Raw genomic sequence first — 20,160 nt, 5'->3', positions numbered from 1 at the left:
GGTATACTTTGCAGGTCCTCTTCCAGTGCCCGGTCTGACTGCAGTGGAAGCAGGTAGCATCCTTAGCAACCCCTCCTTTAGGTTTCATTACCTTACCTTTGCCCTTGGCTTGGGACTTTCCCTTACCTTTAGGCTTGCCCTTGCCTTTATGCTTTTGCACTATCAAAATGGAGTTGGGTTTTACCTTCTTAAGGTTGAGCTCAGCAGTTCTCAACATGCTTAGCAGCTCATGTAGTGACTTATCAATTTCATTCATGTTGTAACTCATGACAAATTTACTGTAGCTCTCTGGCAAGGATTGCAAGATCAAGTCAGTGGCCAGTTCTTGACCAAGTGGGAATCCCAACCTCTGTAGGTTCTCTATGTACCCAATCATCTTGAGTACACATGGACCTACGGGAGTCCCATCTTACATCTTGCACTGAAACAGTGCCTTAGAGATCTCGAATCTCTCGTGCCTTGCTTGTCCTTAATATAGTTGACGAAGATGTTCAACCATATCATAAGAAGTCATCAACTTGTGTTACTTCTGAAGCTCAGAGTTCATGGTTGCGAGCATGAGGCATGATACATCTAATGCATCATCTTGATGCTTCTTATGAGCATCTCGGTCAGCTCGTGTGGCAGTGGCAGGAGGTGCCTCAGGAATGGGCTGCTCCAGGACATATAGTTGTCTTTCTTGTGTGAGAACGATTCTCAGATTCTTGTACCAGTCTAGGAAATTAGCTCCATTGAGCTTGTCCTTGTCAAGGACAGAACGCAGGGAGAAAGTATTCGTGTTTGTCGACATGGCAATCTACAACATAAATAAAGTAGAGAGTAAATATCATATTCCATTAATCATTTAATTAGACATTTAACTAAATGATGCTCCCACTAAATTATAGAACTTTTGTAAAATCAAGTCATGGATATGGTCAAACCACACTACTAGATTCATATTAATGGGCTATAATTCATGTGGGACAAGACCTACATCATACTATGCCTTGAGTTAGCTTTGGCTAAATCGCCCAAGACTTAGTACGATCAGTAGATAACTAATTATCAATTACATCTCTATGCAACTCTTGTTTATAGGATCAAGATCCTCATTTATATTAAAACTTGAGTTAGCTTTGGCTAAATCACCCAAGATTTAGTATAAATGTGATTTTTATCCTATCTTCCAACCATTGGAAAATGCCTATAGTTATACCCGATCAAATTGAGTTAACTAGTTATACTCAATCTAATTGAGTTTGTACTCACCCAAGCTTTGATAGGCAGGACCAAGATTGCCCCTCCGCACCCTACCAAGATAATATGTGTTGCTCTGCTTTGGCAAATTCAACAACAACAAATGATCGAGGTAGTGATGGGTATCAAAACTTGGTAGGCATTTTGAGTTGTCTTGATTAAGATCTAATCTAATCATGAATGTGTATCATATACGCATTAAGGCACTAATTATCCTACATTAGCATGCCTCACATACACACAAGCAATCATATATACTGATTAATTAAATTGTGATGAGGTCATGGCCCTATTACGATCTTCTCAAGCCAATGAAAAGATCAGCCGGTCAACCTAGGGTCAACGACTTCTTCAAGCGCCTCCCTTTGACCGCCATGTGTTGAAATCACCCTCCTCGTAACTCCTTCTTGAGTAGACCTTCCACTGCTTCATTTTGTACATTACAAATATGAAACTCGAGTTACATTCAAGTCTAAAATATATTTATAGTAGGAACATAAGAAAAGAGGCACGACGCGCAGGTCGTATATCATATACAGTACGCACAACAAAAAAAAAATGGCGTGCAGGCCATATTATATATTACAACACAATTTTATCCAATCAAATTGGGGTTTTTGGGCCATGATCATCACAATATCATACATAATTCTAAATTATGTATTTTATATAAATTTCTATAATTTTACTACTGTTTTTATCAATTTTATGAGTCATAACTTCCTAGCGGTCCCGATTAGCGATTTTCGGGCGCGATCGCGGGACAATGCCCCTTGCGGGGTTAGGGACAGTGCCCCTACTTACGAAATGAATATCACGAGTGCCCCATCTTGATCTAACAGCGCCTTAAGCCGCTGTCCCAAAACAATTTGGGCGAGATCTTGCCGTTTCGGAAGATTTTTCTCGGTAGTTGAAGCCTACAACTGTCCAAGCACTTGTTGCTTCGCCTCTACGAGAAAATTACTTGCAAAATCCATAAAAATATTAAACTTACAGAAACTTACAGATCTAAAATATTTTCAAAAAAAAGAAATACAAAACATGTACACGCTTCTCATGTGGCTCTGATACCACTATTAGGACTTTCGAGCCGTAAAAATCTTTTTTTGCGTTGTGGAAACCTCGAAGTCTTGCCACGGATCCGTGTGAAGATAAATAAAAATTCATGTACATGTTTGTTTATCCTAGATCTACCTTAGATCTACATGAAAAGAGCATTACCCTTGTAGCGATGCCATTCACTTATCCCACTCATCTAAAAGATTGTCAGATCTCGTAGAGTGTCAAGTGTACACTCCTCTACACGTATCCACATGGACAAAAGGTGGAGAGAACCACTTAGAATGTGCTAGCACCCATGAGTGGCTTGGCAAATGGAGGAGAGGGAGAAGGAAGAAGAGGGGAGGAAGAAGAAGAATTGAATGAGCACACACCTTGCTTCAATTCCCCGTAAAGTGGTCGACCACTTCATTGTGTGTTATATACCAAGAGTCATGGCTCGTGGTCTTCCTCATGAGGTGGCACACAATGATGTAGCCATGATGATGTGGAACACCATCATTGGCCGACCCATGCCAAGTCACAAATGAGGTGGCATTTGGTCAAGTCAAACTTGACCCTTCATCTTCCCTCTCAAGTCAAGTCAAAATTGGCCCATTTATCTCCCATGGTTGATCAAATCTACCCTTTCATTCAAACCAATTTAATTTAATGAATCTAAATTCATTGGTTTAAATTGACTCAATGAATTATAGTCTAAACTAGACTCATTGGACACATGAATCAAATTGAGTCTAACTCAATTAGTCTAATTTGGATTACTCTTAATCTAATTTGGTTCATCATATGAACCTAATCCTCTTGGTCCATCATATGAACCTAATCTCCATCTAATTGCCCTTTGTGTGTGACCCTATAGGTTCTTGTAACGTTGGCAATGCTCCTAAACCATTTACAAACATAAGTAATGAGCGGTATCTAGCAACACATCATTACTACCCAAGTTACAAGAATGTTGAGATCCAACATCACCTTTGTAACTACTAATTGTGACTCTCACAATATATAACAATATCCTTCTATCCTTGACATCTAAATTGATCAATTGACGCATAGACCATGTCATCCTATAATCAATTTATGTCTTGAACTCTAAGTAGACTCACTCTAATCAAATCAGCTTAATATCTCATATTGACTCATTTGGGCATGACCATGCACTTAGTGGTCTCACTCTCTCAAGAATCATGATGTCACTCCCATCATATAGGAGGGATAGATCCAATCTACATCACTCACATCCCTCCACATAATTTGTTACATACCCAGTAGTCACCTTTATAGTCCACCCATTTACGGGTGACGTTTGACGAAGCCAAAGTATGCAACTCCTTATGTAGGGAACCATGGTGACTTCATGTCCAAGGACTGATAGTCATACTAACAGTCACATGAGAAAGTATATGACACTCATATAACGATCCATGATACTTTCTCATGACGGGTTATTCTGTATACATTCTCCAATGCATACCCATGTGTCAAGTTGATATCTCTATATCCATGACTTGTGAAATCAAGTCATCGAGTTGACCTACATGCTAGTCTCATCACATTAACATTGTCCCTGAATGTTAATACTTGACTAGGAATGATTAAGAGTAGTGTTCTCTATATCATCTCACTATCAATTCAACCAATCGATTGATATTGATGAGAACCTTCTACTCAAGGATACTATTATAATTAGTTATTTGGCACCAATACAAGTAAGTATAATAACCATAAGAAATGCCTTTATAAATATATTGGAATATGATACATCGAGTCCATACAACAATCATCACATGATTGGCTCTAGGGCTCTCACTAATAGTACGTACTTCCACAATAATAGAGGTTTTGTTCTTTTATGTAGTCAGTATAAAAGAAACTACCTCAAATGGTCCTGTTTAATACACTCATAATGTACTAGTGTAATTTTATAGTTAATATAAACCAATACCAAATTACACTACAACCACTCCAATTGTTTGTCCCATTCCATCTGGTTGTGAGCTACTATTTATAATTTATAAGGAACTGATAACATGATCTTCTGTGTGTCTCCTCACGCCATATTATTTTCAATATAAATTAAATGGACAACTATACTTAGTAAAAATGTAGATATTTGACCAATATGATTCTTATAAATATTTATACAAAAGCTAGGCTTTTAGTATACATCCTAATAGTACCAATTATGAAATGATTGACAAGGGCACCTTTTGCATCATATTTCACTAGTTAATAAAAGGCAAAGTTAATTATTATATTTAATTCAATTCAGTGTCGAATGAATAAGTATAATAATGACCTAGAATAGGAGATCCTAATGTACAATATATATCAATTGGTTGAATTGATAGTGAAATATTATAGAGATATATGGAATACTACTATTAACTATTTCTAGTCAAGTATTAATATACTAGGACAATATTAATGTGTTAAGAGAAGTATGTAGATCAATGGATGACTTAATTTTACAATTTATGGATATGAGATATCAGGTTGACACATGGATATATATTAGAGAATATGTACTTAATGACTCGCCATGAGAATTATTCATGGATCATTATATGAGTGTCATAAACATTCTCATGTGACTATTGATATGAATAGTCCTTAGACCTAAAGTCACTATGGTTCCCTACATAATGAGTTGTGTACTTTGCTATCGACAAACATCACCTGTAACAAGGTGGACTATAAAGTCGATCACTGAGTATGCAATAAGTTATGTGAAGGGATGTGAGTGATGTAGATGAGATCTATCCCTTCCATATGACTTAAGTGATATATGTGAGCCCCTTGATTAGTAGGACACAAAAATACATGATCATACTCAAATGAGTCAATATGAGATATTGAGCTTATTTGTTTTGAGTGTGTCTACTTAGAGATCAAGACACACAAACATTGATAAGAGAATGACACGGTTTATACCTCATTAATCAATCTAGATATTAATGATAGAAGGATTGAGTTATACAAGATAATAGACATGGAAAGGTTAAGTCGGATCTCAACATTCTCGCCACTTGGGTAGTAGTAATGTCTTACTAGATGCCACTCATTGTTTATGTGTCTAAAATAGTTTTTGAGACATTACCAACATTACTAGAACCTATTTGGTCACACACAAAGAATAAGTTGATTTAGATATGAACCATTGGAATAAGTCTAATTCAAATTGGATTCATTGAGTTTGACTCAATTTGATCCAACTATTAGATTGAGTCCAATTTAAATTAGATTCATTGAGTCAATTCAGATTGATAATTAATGAGTTAGACTCGTTAAATGATTTGATGAATTTGAATTCATGAAGGAAGATGAGTGTTCAATTTAGAATTGGTCATGCATTGGATGAAGAGTAGCCAATTTTGAATTGTTCATGTATTAAATGCATTGGATGAAGACAAATATTAATGTCAATTAAGGCAATTAACATTAAGGTAATTTCATGAATAGCACAAAAGGAATTTTGATTTATTTTCATGATGAGACTTGGATGTTCTTGCTCTTCTTCTTCCTCTCTTCCTTCTCTTGGCCGAAAGCTCTTAGTGTGGTTGCTAGCACAACCTTAGGTGATTTTTCATCTCCAATTCTTGAGTTCGTGAGATGGATGAAAGGCTTGTTTGTGTTGATACAGAAAGAGGTGCGAACACTTGATCTTGCTGAGATTCAAGCTGTCGTCAGGAGTACTTGTTTACGCAACAAAGGTAACTAACTCCCTTTAAAAAAATACTTAGAATATGGTTGTCCTTCGCATGAATCTTCTGCAAAGCAACTTGTTTTTCCACTGTGCTTTCTGTGTGTTTAGCGCTATAGTTCCTTACAGGATGTCCTACCGAGACACCATAGCCCCGGAGACAAAAGTTGATAATCCCAGTTAGCCTCATTAACTATCCCTAAGGGTGACCAGCCCAGCCCCACAGAAGTTTCCCATCGGCCGGTGGCTAACCAAGAAGCCCAGCATCCTTTGGATGCACCCCTATTTGGAGAAAAAGTTCTACAAATACGTCATATCTAGGGATCGAACCATGAGTACCTGGGTGACAACATGGATGTCTTACCGTAGCACCATAGCCCCGGGGATAAAAAAATGATAATTCTAGTTAGTCTTATTGACTATTCACTGTGTGAAAATTGAGTATAGACTTCGCCATAGGTTACTTCAGCAATTTATAAATACGAAGTAATATATGATAATAAACTTCAATAATAAATTTAATGAAGCCAATTTTATTTTAGACTTCATAGATTAAAAATAGTGAGCTCACTACTAATTTTTATTGATATTTTACTTCATATTATATATTTGATGAAGTAATAAGTCTTAAAATAAAATTCATATGTTTACATACTGAAGTAATAAGTCTAAACCTATTAAAATATTTTTCTATTTATTAATAAATTAATAAATTTATTGTTTTTAAACTATTCATTTGGTAAAACTCTATTAACTTAGGATTTTTTCCCCACATAAGTCTGTCTTCACCGCCCCAACTTAGCCGAGCGCTCATCATCGCCTTTGTCACAGGAAGAAGAGGCGGCAAGTGCTTTCTTCACTGCCTCGACCTTTCCTTTCGGTCACATGCGTCTTCCCTCTCCCACCCCCTTCTTTCCTTTCCCTGCAGCATCATGTCTTCGTTTTTGAGGTTTCCTGGCCACAGGAAGAAGAGGCATCTACTTTCTAGCATTTTGAGTTTGAGATCGTCGTCTCTAACCAATTCGACCCTGCAGCGCCATTAACTTGTCAACTAGGTTGGTTTTCTACCCATGGCTTCTGGCATCTCCTACCCTAGGGCATCTCCAACCCTAGGGCATCTCCTTCCCTATAGTTAGCATCCCATATTGTCCTTAATTTTGAGATCACCTTCCTCTCTTAATTTTGAGGAGGGTGTGGAGCAATTATTATCCTTTTCCTTTCTTTTCTTTTGCTTGTTTCATTCTATTACCTTACATGCTAATAATTCTTTTTTTTTTAAAAAGAAAATCCATATAATTCCATCTGTTGTATAAATGTGTGGTGTTAGCATCCCATATTAATAACTGCCATTTATTTATTTTGTTTTTTATTTTAAGAGATGTTTTCATATCCATAATTTTACTTATCTAGTTTCTCTAAGTTGAATTTTTTGATAGTAAATGTAAAATTGTAGCTGCCTAATTTGTTTTACGTTTTGTATCTGTTGTTTACGCATTTCTATTCTTGTACATTTTTTGCCTAACTGGAATTGCAACATTTCTATTTTGCAAAATTGGAACTGCCTTCATGTTTTCATCTATTGCCTAATTGGAGCTTCCTCATTTTTTTTGATATTATTATATCTCCTACCTAATATATTGTCATTTACACATTTCTATTCTTGTATTGCCACCATGATTGTCATCAACCAATATCAATATAGTAATTTGGCTTAGATTGCTATTGGTAAAGGGTAAAATGATTTTTCCAGAGAAATAGATACATAAAGATTTTTGGCAGAATTTCAAAACATAGGATTTTAAGAAATCACTTGGAAATGAGTTAGTTTGTACTGTGAAATAGATGGGATAAATTGAAACTTGATCAAATTTAGAGGAAAATTTGAAATAAATGTAATTTTGTCAAATAAGGTTGATTTAGGGAAACTCAGCCGATGTACCCAATTCTTCGCTGATGCAACTTGAGTCCTAGCTAACATAACAAGAGGAGGACATATTCTTCGTCACTTATTTGAATTGCAGATTAACTCAACCTTGACACCTCTATAAATTTATCAGAAAATTAATTGTTTAATCTTACTATTTTTGGAATCGACCACTAGCTAGACCAAGTACCCCACCTATCTCATATATCTGTCTCTTGCATAATCTTGTCATATCATTATTACCAATCAAGATAAAATACAACATTTCTAATTTTCTTGATAGACAAATTGAAGTTCCATGCATTTTACATTTTGAGTTGTATGTAGTATTTTTTTAAACTTTTATTTATTTACTTTAATATCTTCAGATTTTGACCTATTTGTTTGGGGATTTTGCTAGATTGAAATGAATAAATGTTGAATATACTTGGATAGAAGGTCCAAACAGTATGAGGAGGGTGTGAAACTGTTCATTAGAGATTGTTTACAGAATCTGAATATTGACCCCAATGACATTCATTGTCCTTGTTGCAAATGTATCAATCTTAAAAAAGGGTCGCTTAAGTCCATTTTACAGCATCTTTATTTCCACGGTTTAGTCAAAATTACGTGAATTGGATTTGGCATGGTGAGCCTGCTAAAGATGATAAAGTAAAATGGAGTGTCAACCAGGGGGCAATTAATAATGATTATGACAACTTTGAAACCGCTCATATGTGTGAGGCAACGTACAATAACTATACAGAAAATCCTGAAGCATTTATGAAATTTTTGGAGGAATTAGAGAAGCCGTTGTACAAGGGATGCCAACGTTACACAAAGTTGAGTGCACTTGTTAAACTGTATAATACCAAAGCAAGACATGGAATGAGTGATGCTCTATTTTTAGATCTACTATTGGATTTTGGGGATATGTTGCCAAAAGATCACAATCTACCATCCTCAACATATGATGTAAAAAAGACGTTGAGTTGTTTAGCGTTGACTCATGAAAAGATTCATGCTTGTTCCAATGATTGCATTCTTTATAGGAAACAATATGAAAACTGCATAAGTTGTCCTAAATGTGGCTTGTCACGGTGGAAGCTAACTAAGAATAAGGTTGAGAAGAAAGGTATTCCTGCTAAGGTGGTTTGGTATTTTCCTCCCATACCAAGATTTAAGCGCATGTTTAAATCTTTAGAGACCTTAAGAAATTTAACATGACATGCAAATTCTACAAGAGTTGCTGGTCAATTACGTCATCCAGTTGATTCACCATCATGGAAGTTGGTAGATCATATGTGGCCCGACTTTGAAAGTGAGCCAAGAAATCTTCGCCTAGCACTTGCAGCTGATGGTATGAATCCTCATAGCAACCTTAGTAGTCGGTACAACTGCTGGCCAATCATGTTGGTCAACTATAATCTACCTCCAAACATGTGCATGAAGCGGAAATGTCACACCCCGGAGGAGTCCCTGTCCGAAGAAATTTCGGCAGCATCTCCCCTGTACGACGGACAATCTAGAACTTTCTACATCTCCATATACCTCAGCCACATGCGGCTGGAACAATAATAGAAATAAACAAACATATATATAACCATCACACGCAGTTAATAATAAACACACTGTAACAATGAACATATGACTCAAAAACAACGCTACTCAACTACACTCGTAAATCTCAAATCCGACGATAAGATCAACTTACCTCTTCTACCGTCTAGGCAGGCAAGTAGTAGAACAAATCCAAACCATACAAAAATTCATCGATCATAAGAATCCATACAATATCCAAATCCTCAAATAGAATAAGCCTAACATAGTCTAAATAAGAAACCAAAAGATAAATACAGCTTGTGGTCTGCAGGGGACTAGCAACTGGAACTCTCTCCTTACAGCATCAACATGAAAATAACAACAATGGAGGCGGGGTGAGTCCAACACTCAGCAAGTACAACTGATATACAAAGTAGGGAAATAACACCTAGCACTAATCATGCGTACAGTCTCCTGATGTAATAAAGGTAAATGCAAACTGAAGTAAACAGGAGAATACTGTACTAACCAGGACCTGGGTATAAGGTCAAACAGTTCGAGTGATAGGGAAATCTTGTATGCATGTCAAACATAGGTATCCAAACAATATGCAGCATATAAATGCAGTAAACACAAACACAAACAATAAATGCATCATGCATATGATGCCAATGATGCGTCCTGTTCACCCCTGACGCCAGTCGATCATCTCACACCCAATAGTGAGGCCGAGTGGGTAGGGCTGTGACAACCGTGCACTCTGTCGTCACTGCTCCTGATGAGTGACCAAGTGGACGGGATGCTGTCGGAGTACACCTATCCTCCTACCCCAAATCATAAATGGGGGAGCGCAATGCTCTCAACTCCCGGTACATGATGACGGGGAGGAATTCCTGCCGGATAACATGTTGTGTCACACTACCCATGAGCGGACCAACGATGCCTAACAGAGTCCCTGCTGCAACGCACTCTGCCTGAATCGACCATTAACCCATGAGTGGTGGTGTGTGCAGATCCATGTAACTGGCGATGTGCTCAACAATAATGGAGCGGACTATCACACAGCATGCAATCATGCAAATGGTGCATGGCACTAACCACAAAATATCCTGACCAAATCCATGTATATATCAAAGTGCACCATAGGTCAACGAATCAAATCAAATTAAAGTTACACAGAAGGTATAAAACCTAGGTCCTGAACATGGTAAAGTATGGTATATCACTACCCCTATAACACATGTATAAGCAGGTAAAGTATACATAAGATGCAAAACAAGCAATCAATCAATCATATAACAGGTATTGGGTAGTGACTAACCGAAACAAATAAGGAACATAATTAATGCAAATTGTTAAATTCACTACTATGTATATCAAATGACATAAGTCAAAAGTACCCGCCTCCGATAGAAAAATCCAATCCAATCTGGTCCAAATCTGACGTCGAGATACACGTCTCGCGTCAAAATCCTGTAATATCACACATATACAGATTTAGCTAATTCCCTTATATATTTAATTAGCTAACCAACCATTAATCCAAAACCAACTAGGTTTAACCTAACCCATTTCACAATTACAATGGATTAGGTATCCCCAATTATCTACAATCAAATTGTATCAGATAAATACATGAACTAATACCTAACCATCCAAATTCTCTACAGCATGTATCACGATCTAAAATAATCAAATTACACTATGATCTACAACAAAGACCAAAAACCAGTACCTTACCTCAAGTTCCACCATTGCTGTTGCTGCTGACACAAGGCTACTGGATAAGGTTACTGCTGGAAGTCAAGAAAAGTCCACGGAATAACTCTTTCCGGTTGAAATCTTCACTGAACAGAACATGAGGAGATCAAGAATCTAACTAAATATAGTATCAGAACCCAAATTCAATCCAGCACTCCCTTACCTACAAGATCGCCGGAGATCAGAGAGTAAGACAAATAATGATCGGCCACTGATACTAGGGCACAGAGGAAATGGCACGGATGGTCTGCCCGGTGTCCCTGTCGGCTGCACCTTGGCTGGCGTCGGCGACCTGGTGGATCCAATCTAGGCACGGGAGAGGGCAGATCAAGATAGACCGGTGAGGAAATGCTCGGCCGTGATGCGTCTGTGCGGAGGTGACCGAGGAAAAGAGGGGAAAATGGGTGGCACCGTCGGGTGGAGAACGAAGGTGAAATCCGGCAACAAGGTGGCGATCGGCGTCGGCGGCTGTGAACCCAATACTAGGGCACACGGCTGGAGGCTATGGCTCGGGGTGGCCGACGCTAGGCCTCGGCCGTCGGCTGTGGCGGCGCTGTCACTCAGCGGAAATGGTGGAGCAATATGGCTAGGGCAGAGGAGGAGAGGGGTTCGGCTCGGGAGAGAAGAGAAGGAAGAGATGAAGAACCGCCTTGAGCGGTTAGGGCAGAAGGTTTGTGCGGGGAAGAAGGCTCGGGCGTGCAGGGGTTTTCGGCGAGGAAGAGAGGAAGTAAAGAAAAAAAAAGAAAAGGGAAAATAAATAAAGAAAAGGAATTAAGAAATTCAACTTTTCCTCATTTAAATGGGGTAGCCTAAACAGGCTTTTCCAGACCCCGTTATTATCCCCGTCAACTCGTCCGTACGAGCTCCGAAAAATTCCCGAAAATTTTTCAAAAATTCCAGAAAATTCCCTTATTAATATTCGCCTTTTTCCGATATTTTACATTCTCCCCCACTAACAAAAATTTGGTCCCCAAATTTCGTTATCTACCATCAGCAAGTACTAACAACATATATAAAGTATAAATGTTGAACGATAAATTAAATCACATACCTCAAGGGAAAAGATGAGGGTATCGAGCTCGGGTAGTATCCTCGAGCTCCCATGTAGCCTCCTCGTCCGAATGATGCTGCCATCGGACTTTAACCAGCCGGATAGTCTTGTTCCACAACTGACGCTCTTTCCGGTCGAGAATCTGTACCGGAACCTCCTCATAAACAATGTCAGGCTGAACTGGAACTGGAATATCTGCCAGCACATGGGTCAGGTCGGGCACGTATCTCCACAGCATAGATACGTGGAATACATCGTGAACGCCTGACAGGGACGGTGGTAGTGCCAGTCGGTAAGCTACCGCTCCGATCCTCTCCAAGATCTAGAAAGGGCCAATGTACCGCGGAGCTAGCTTACCTCTGAGGCCAAATCTCTTCACCCCTTTCGTGGGTGAAACTCGCAAAAATACATGGTCACCAACAGAGAACTCTAGTGGTCTGCGTCTCCGATCAGCATAACTCTTCTGGCGGTCCTACGCCTCTGACATCCTCTGTCTGATAGTACGGACCAACTCTGCATCCTGCTGAACTCTATGAGGTCTCACCCACCGGGCCTCCCCAACCTCATCACAGAGGGTGTGTGTCCGACAAGGCCTACCATACAACGCTTCAAAACGGTGTCATCTGGATAATCGAATGCAAACCGTTGTTGTAGACGAACTCTCCAATGGCAAATGGTCCTCCTAACTGCCCATAAAATCCAATACACAAGACCTCAACATGTCCTCTAGAGTCTAAATGGTCCACTCTACTGTCCATCTATCTGCGGATGGAAAGTTGTGCTGAAATAGAGCTGCGTGCCCAAGGCATGTTGCAGACTCTGTCAAAAAAAATGAGACGTGAACCGGGGGTCTCTATTCGAAATAATAGTCAATGGGACACCCCGTGATCTGATAATCTCCCAGCAAAATAGATCTACCAATCGATCCAGGGAATCAGTCCTCCGGATCGCTAAGAAGTGCGCGGATTTGGTTAATCGATCAACGATTACCTAAATCGCGTCATGGCCTCGTCGTGTCCTCGGCAATCCCACCACAAAGTCCATAGTAATGTGTTCTCATTTCCACTCAGGAATAGGAAGCTGCTAAAGTAATCCTGCAGGTCTCTGGTGCTCAGCCTTTACCTGCCGACAGACAAGACATCTAGTTACAAATTTCGCGATGTCCTTCTTCATACCGTTCCACCAGTAGGAACGTCTCAAATCTCGATACATGCGGGTCCCACCTAGATGGATCGTAAATTGAGAGCGATGAGCCTCCTGAAGTAGCTCCCGTAAGACCAGATGAGACTGAGATACGCATAATCTGTCTCGGAAGTGTATAACACCCTCCTCGTCTCGTGTGAACTCGGTCTACTGCCCGGAAGCTATCTGGCTGCAAATAAACTGCAAATACTGATCAACAGCCTAGGGCTCTCGTATCCTCGTCCTGATCAACGACTGAGCAACCATGGTAACCAGAGTACCCTGCTCTGTCTGTCCTTACCCCTCAAGGCCCAAATCGGAGGAACCTTATATCCAGTCCGTGACCACAACTCGGTGGCAAGCTAAAATCCCTCTAGACTTCCTGCTAAGCGCATCGGCAACCACATTAGCTCTCCCCGGGTGATAGCTAATGATACAATCATAATCCTTTAGGAACTTCATCCATCTCCTCTGTCAGATATTAAGTTCCTCCTAAGTAAACAGATATTTGAGACTCTTATGGTCAGTGAGAATCTCAAACGTAACGCCATATAAATAATGTCGCCAAATTTTCATGGCAAAAATAATGGCGACTTGCTCTAGATCATGTTCAGGGTAGATCTTCTCATGCTCCTTCAACCGACGAGAAGCATAGGAGACTACCATATCGTGCTGCATCAGAACAGCGCTCAAACCCTGAATAGATGCGTCGGTGCAGAGGACATATCCGTCCTCTCTAGAAGGTAAAAATTCAAAATCGGAGCTGACAATAGTCTCCGCTTCAGCTCCTAGAAGCTGGTCTTGTCATCCTCAGTCCAAGTGAACTTCACGCCTTTCCAGGTCAGGCGTGTCAGTGACATAGCTATCCGAGAGAAACCCTCAACGTTGTTGGTGCAATATCCCGTAGGTCAAGGTTGACTGAGTTGACCAAGCTTGAGTCTTGGTCATAGTTTCGATGTTTGACAATACATGTAAACACATGGACAATGCAGGTGCAGTTGTTCTTGTGGGGAGATTCTGATCAGGGACTGATCAGTGTGGATGAAGAAGAGTCAAGTAGGTCAAGAGTGACTGAATACTTGACTGGGAAGTCCTAACTGGAAGGTTAGGCAGATGGAAAGTCCTAGTGAGTGAAGCTAGGCAGAAGGAAATCCTGGTGAGTGAAGCCAGGTGAAAGTCCTAGTGAGTGAAGCTAGGCAGAAGGAAATCCTGGTGAGTGAAGCCAGGTGAAAGTCCTGGTGAGTGAAGCCAGGAAAGGGAAAATCTAGATGGGTTAGGGTTGACCAGACATCTGGTGGAAGTTCAAGTAAGTCAAGAGAGTGACCGGATACTTGACACGAAGAGAAAAGTCCAAGTGGGTCAAAGGGATTGACCGGATACTTGGTGGGGAGTCCTGGCAGGTCAAGGGAGTGACCAGATGTTGGGCATGATGTACCAATAGGTCAAGGTTGACCGGATGTTGGTTTGAGAGGCTTGGGACTTGGTTTTGGGCAAAAACCAATAGCTAGATCGATCAGTGGATCGATCCACGAGCTAGATCGATCAGTGGATCGATCCACGAGCTAGATCGATCAGTGGATCGATCTAGGCCTTTCCCAACGAACAGAGAGCCTCTGGATCGATCAGTGGATCGATCCAGAGGTCCCAATCGATCAGTGGATCGATTGGGACGCTGCTGCTTCACGCGATAAGCGCTGGATTGATCCGTGGTTCGATCCAAGCATTCTTCCAGAGCACAGAGGCACTCTGGATCGATCTGTGGATCGATCCAAAGCCTCCCCGATCGATTGGGAGTTTTCGAATCGATCGGGATCTGACCGTTGCGTCATATTTGAGCTGCAGGAGGGCGTCTCCTTTAGCAGTTCTCCACTGTTTCATCTCAGATCTCTCGCCAACTTCTACACAGCGTTCTCAAAGCTCAGATCGCTAGTTCTTGAAGGATCTTGGAGGTTTTCCAAGTTAAGAGGCGGATCAAAGTCAAGAAGAGAAGCTAGGGTTAGGGTTTTCTGTACTCATTGTAAGCTTTGCGCTTGTATTTTGTTTCCCTTTCCTTTCTTCTTGTATTGAGAGTCTTGTAGGGCTTCTCTGCCTTCAGTAGTTACCGAAAAGGAGTGTTTCATAGTGGAGGTGTGTGTGTGTGCGTGGATCCTTGGACTAGTCACCTCTTGTGAGGTGGATACCAAGTAAAATCCCAAGTGTTAGCGTTGTATGTTTTTGTTTCTTATATTTCCGCTGCACATCTTTGAAGAAACAAGCAACGCCGAGCACCTAGCACGTGAAGAGCTATTCACCCCCTTCTAGCTACTTTTCGGTCCCAACAAGTGGTATTAGAGCGAGGTCGCTCTTCACCGGAATCATCGCCGGAAGGGGCAAACAAAACAAGCAAAGCTAGAGGGTGAAGAAGTTGAAGCAAATTCATCAAAAGTGAAAGATTTCAAGCAGCTCAACTTCAAGATGCAATTCCAAGATGGACTTGGATTTGACACAAGGGTGGCTCCACCATATTCATCTACAAGCTTCGATTCTTGGAAATCAAGAATCGAAAATTTCCTTATGATGGAGATAGAGCAATGGTTTGCTCTTGTGGAAGACTTCGAAGCTCCAACGAACTCCAAGGGCAAAGTCCTCAATTAAAGCAAATGGAGCCCGGAGCAAGTCCAAAGGTGCGAAGCAAATGACAAGGTAACCAAACTATTGTTTAATTTATTGCCTAGCACAATTCTATGCAAAATTGGACAATTCAAGAATGTCAAGGAGCTTTGGAGCAAGTTGGCAATTATTCATGAGATTCCCTCCACTGTACCAATCCAAGAAGAATCCAAAGAGGGCGACTCATTGGAGCAAGACCAAGAGGAGGACTCCGAGGTTGAGAGATGCTCAACTTCCGAAGAAGAAGTCCAAGAAGCCTCATCTTCAACGGAATGCAATGAAGAGGGCAAGGAGGGAGCTTACTCCTTGTTCCATGAACATGATGAAGATGAAGAAGCCTTCACCTCTAGGATTGAGGGGGAGCAGTCCTTTGTGACGCCGGATCAAGAAAAAGAAGAAGCTTCTACATCCGGGTCAAAAGAAGAAGAGGAGGAAGAGGCTTCCACCTCCACAAGTCAAGTTAAATCTATTGGAGGAGCATCGTTATCGGATCAAGAGGAAGTTTCAACCTCCGGATCAAAAGGACAAGATGCCATCCCTACACAAGAAGGGATAAATGTTTCAATTAAAAATAAAAATCATATAATATGTTTTGAGTGTAGGGAAAGTGGGCACTACAAGAGCAAGTGTCCCAATTTGGCCAAGAAGAAGGATCAAGTGACACAAAAGGGTAAGGAGAAGCCCAAGGAGACCGCCCCCGAGACAAAGAAGAGCAAGGAGCACATTGTGTGCTTCTTGTGTCGATAAAAAGGGCATTACCGAAGTCAATGCCCCAAGCGGAAGAAGATGGTCAAGGCTCAAGGAGGCACTAGTCAAGGGGGAGCCTCCAAGGTAAAGAAGAAGGTAACATTTATTGAGCCTACCCCTTTACGTTATGGTAAAAAGCATGATAGTTCTAATTTCTATCATCTTAATGCAATTTACCATAAGAATAGAAAGCATGAGGGCATTAAGGAAAAGCATGTGGCCCTACATGCCAAGACTACCCAACCTAAGATTAGGAAGGTAGATAGACATTTGAGCACGAACACTAAGGATAATAGATACAAGGCCAAGAATAAAAATGCTCATGGATCAAATGAAAAATCAAATACTAAGGACTTAGTGAGGGAAAATCAAGTCTTGAGGTCTAGACTTGATAAATTAGAAAAGACCTTAAAAAGATTGGAAAATATCTTATTAGGGCAAAATGAGCATAACCTAGGTTTAGGGGTACAAAAGCCATCCAATGGCCATAGAGGTTTGGGATACAAACCCAAAGCTAAAAAGGATGTGCCTAGCTATCATAGGGTTCCATATAGTTATGGAACAAACCCTAAGTCTAGAGGTCAAGTCAAGGATACAAGGGAAGATATCCCTAGAAGTATCTTTGCAACCAAAGTGACTAAGACTTCTAAGAAGTCTAAGAAAGTCACTAACAAGGTCACAAGGGAGGCTATCCCTAGAGTTGACCTAGAAAATGTGACCAAGGCCTCTAAGAAGCCCAACAAGGTCACTAGGAAGGTATCTAGGGAAGTTATCCCTAGTGAGTACCAAGAGCATCCAAGGAGCACCAATAGGTGTTGGGTTCCTAAGAGCATCTTCTCTACCCCATAGATGGGTTAGAGAGTGTCAACTCCGATTAGAAGGGTAGTTAACCCAACTTTGAGGAAATTGACACTCAAGGAGCATTTTCAAGGTTTTTGTTAACCTTTGAAAATGAAATGGAATTATTATTTACTCCTTGAAAGAGTAAAATGTGCCTAATGGTGGAAAAATTGATTTTATCTTAAAATGGCATAAATTGGGAAAACCTAGAGAAATACCAAGTTGGGATTTTGGTATTCTCTTAGAAATTGTACGCCTTGATTTATGTGTTTACTCTTGAAGAAAAATGGAATATGCCAACATTTGAGGATATGCCTAATTTTTAAGTGGAATAAACAAATCAAGAGAAATAGAAATGTCAATTTAGGTTTTGGCATTGCTTTGAAGCATTTAGGGCAATCTAGGTTTAACGTTTTAAGTTAAAACAAGTATATTTTGAGTTAGCTAAGTGGTTAAGGATACTTAGATAGGTAATCTAGGTATATTTTATTTATGCTAAACCTTGCCATGATTGTTTTCCCATCATATGCCATGACATCATGTCTATTTTTGCATTCATGTTTTATTATGAAAAATCCAAAAATACCATGTCATGACATTCATACATCATCTAGTAATAGGATATTTTCTTTTGAAAATTATTTCCTTTTGATGTATGCCATAACATAATCATGCATTATGTTTAATTCCTTGTAATTAAGGAGAAATGTCATTTAACAACACTTATTAACAAGTGACATCCTAGGTGGATGTCTAATATCTCTAAAATGCCTAGATAGATATGCATGATCCCTACAATAGGGCAAAACCAAAATCTCACATCTCACTAGGACTATAAGGTGACTTATATGTGTTTAGGTTCATCGCACATTAGATACAAGTGAGATGTTAGGAAGATGAATAAAACTCAAGATGTTGATTTAGTACATTCTTTTGAGTTTTAGGTTCATCAAAACACATAGTTATATGTTTTCCCATCATTGGGAAAGCTAATGTACAAGTTATGTGCATTAAGCCCAAGGAATGTGATGGGATATTGGTTTTGAAATTTATTTTAAAATGCTTTTGGAAAACATTGGTGAAGGCTATCTCTTGATAGTAATCACCATTGAATAGTTAGACACAAACTTGAAGAAAACGCTAAAGTTTTAGCAAGTTTTCAAGCTTGTGTCAATCTTTGAAAATATGATGTATTTTCATAGAAAACTATTTTTCCATGATCAAGTATACCCTAAATAATGTCTACACAAATTTTTACAATTTTTGGAATTTTGTAGAATTTTCTAGGGATTTCTGAAATTGGCTGAAAATGAACTTCAGCAATTTTAGGCCTTCAATCGATCAGTGGATCGATTGGAGTGCCTCAATCGATCAGCCGATCGATTGAGAAGGCATTTCCCGCGAGCAGAAGCTCGCTGGATCAATCAGTCGATCGATCCAAGAAGACTGAATCGATCAGTGGATCGATTCAGAAGGGTTCAATCGATTGAAACCTAACTCCATTCGATTGAAGATGTTGATTTTGGCTGGGAAAACTTCTTTTCAGCATTTTGAACCTATCTTAGTCTAGGTAACCATTCCTAACCCCTCAAAATACATATGTATACATAAAAAGGGTGTTTTCATATTGAAAACAAGGATGGATTGGTTAAGAAAGACTAAATTGAAGTTTAGGTTGAGGTTTGTTTCAAATTTTGAACTTTTGAACCTCAGAACTTATAAATTTGGGTTTCCTAAAGGTTTAGGGATTCTAAGTCATTGTTGGTGCAATGACAGAAGTTACCACCATGTCTTTAGGGGGAGGGACTCTTTAAAGACATGAAAAATTATTTTTCATGAACCTTGGAGGGTGGTTAACCTTCTTTAGAGAAAATGCTCATGAATGAGCATTTGAACTTGAAATGGGGAGTGGATATCCTCATTATTTCAAGTGGTATTTCAAGTGGTTGAAAAATGCTCAAGGTTGGGCATTTGTCTACATTAAGGGAGAATGTAGGGAAAATGAAGGGTATGAGACCTTCATTATGATGTTGATCACAACCTTGAGAAACTCTTCAGGGGGAGAGTTTCGAAAGGGATAAAGGTTCAACGAGTGAAGTTGTAACCAATGATGAGTATCTCTTCAGGGGGAGAGATAGTGTTTGTTTGATGTGTGCCAATAGGGGGAGAATGTGTGGTTTAAGTTAGGCCTTCATTACCTATGGGGGAGGTCATAGGGGAAGAATGAAGGGAACCAACATTCATACTTTGACATGAAGAGAGTTAAGGCTATGGGATTAGCTTAACTCAGAGTGGTCCTAACTTAAAAGTATTGTCAAACATCAAAAAGGGGAAGATTGTTGGTGCAATATCCCGTAGGTCAAGGTTGACTGAGTTGACCAAGCTTGAGTCTTGGTCATAGTTTCGATGTTTGACAATACATGTAGACACATGGACAATATAGGTGCAGTTGTTCGTGTGGGGAGATTCTGATCAGGGACTGAT

The sequence above is a fragment of the Zingiber officinale genome, chromosome 11A (assembly GCF_018446385.1).
Source record: "Zingiber officinale cultivar Zhangliang chromosome 11A, Zo_v1.1, whole genome shotgun sequence".
NCBI classification, from domain to species: domain Eukaryota; kingdom Viridiplantae; phylum Streptophyta; class Magnoliopsida; order Zingiberales; family Zingiberaceae; genus Zingiber; species Zingiber officinale.
The sequence above is the reverse complement of the archived record's forward strand: the minus strand, read 5'-3'. Positions refer to the sequence as shown.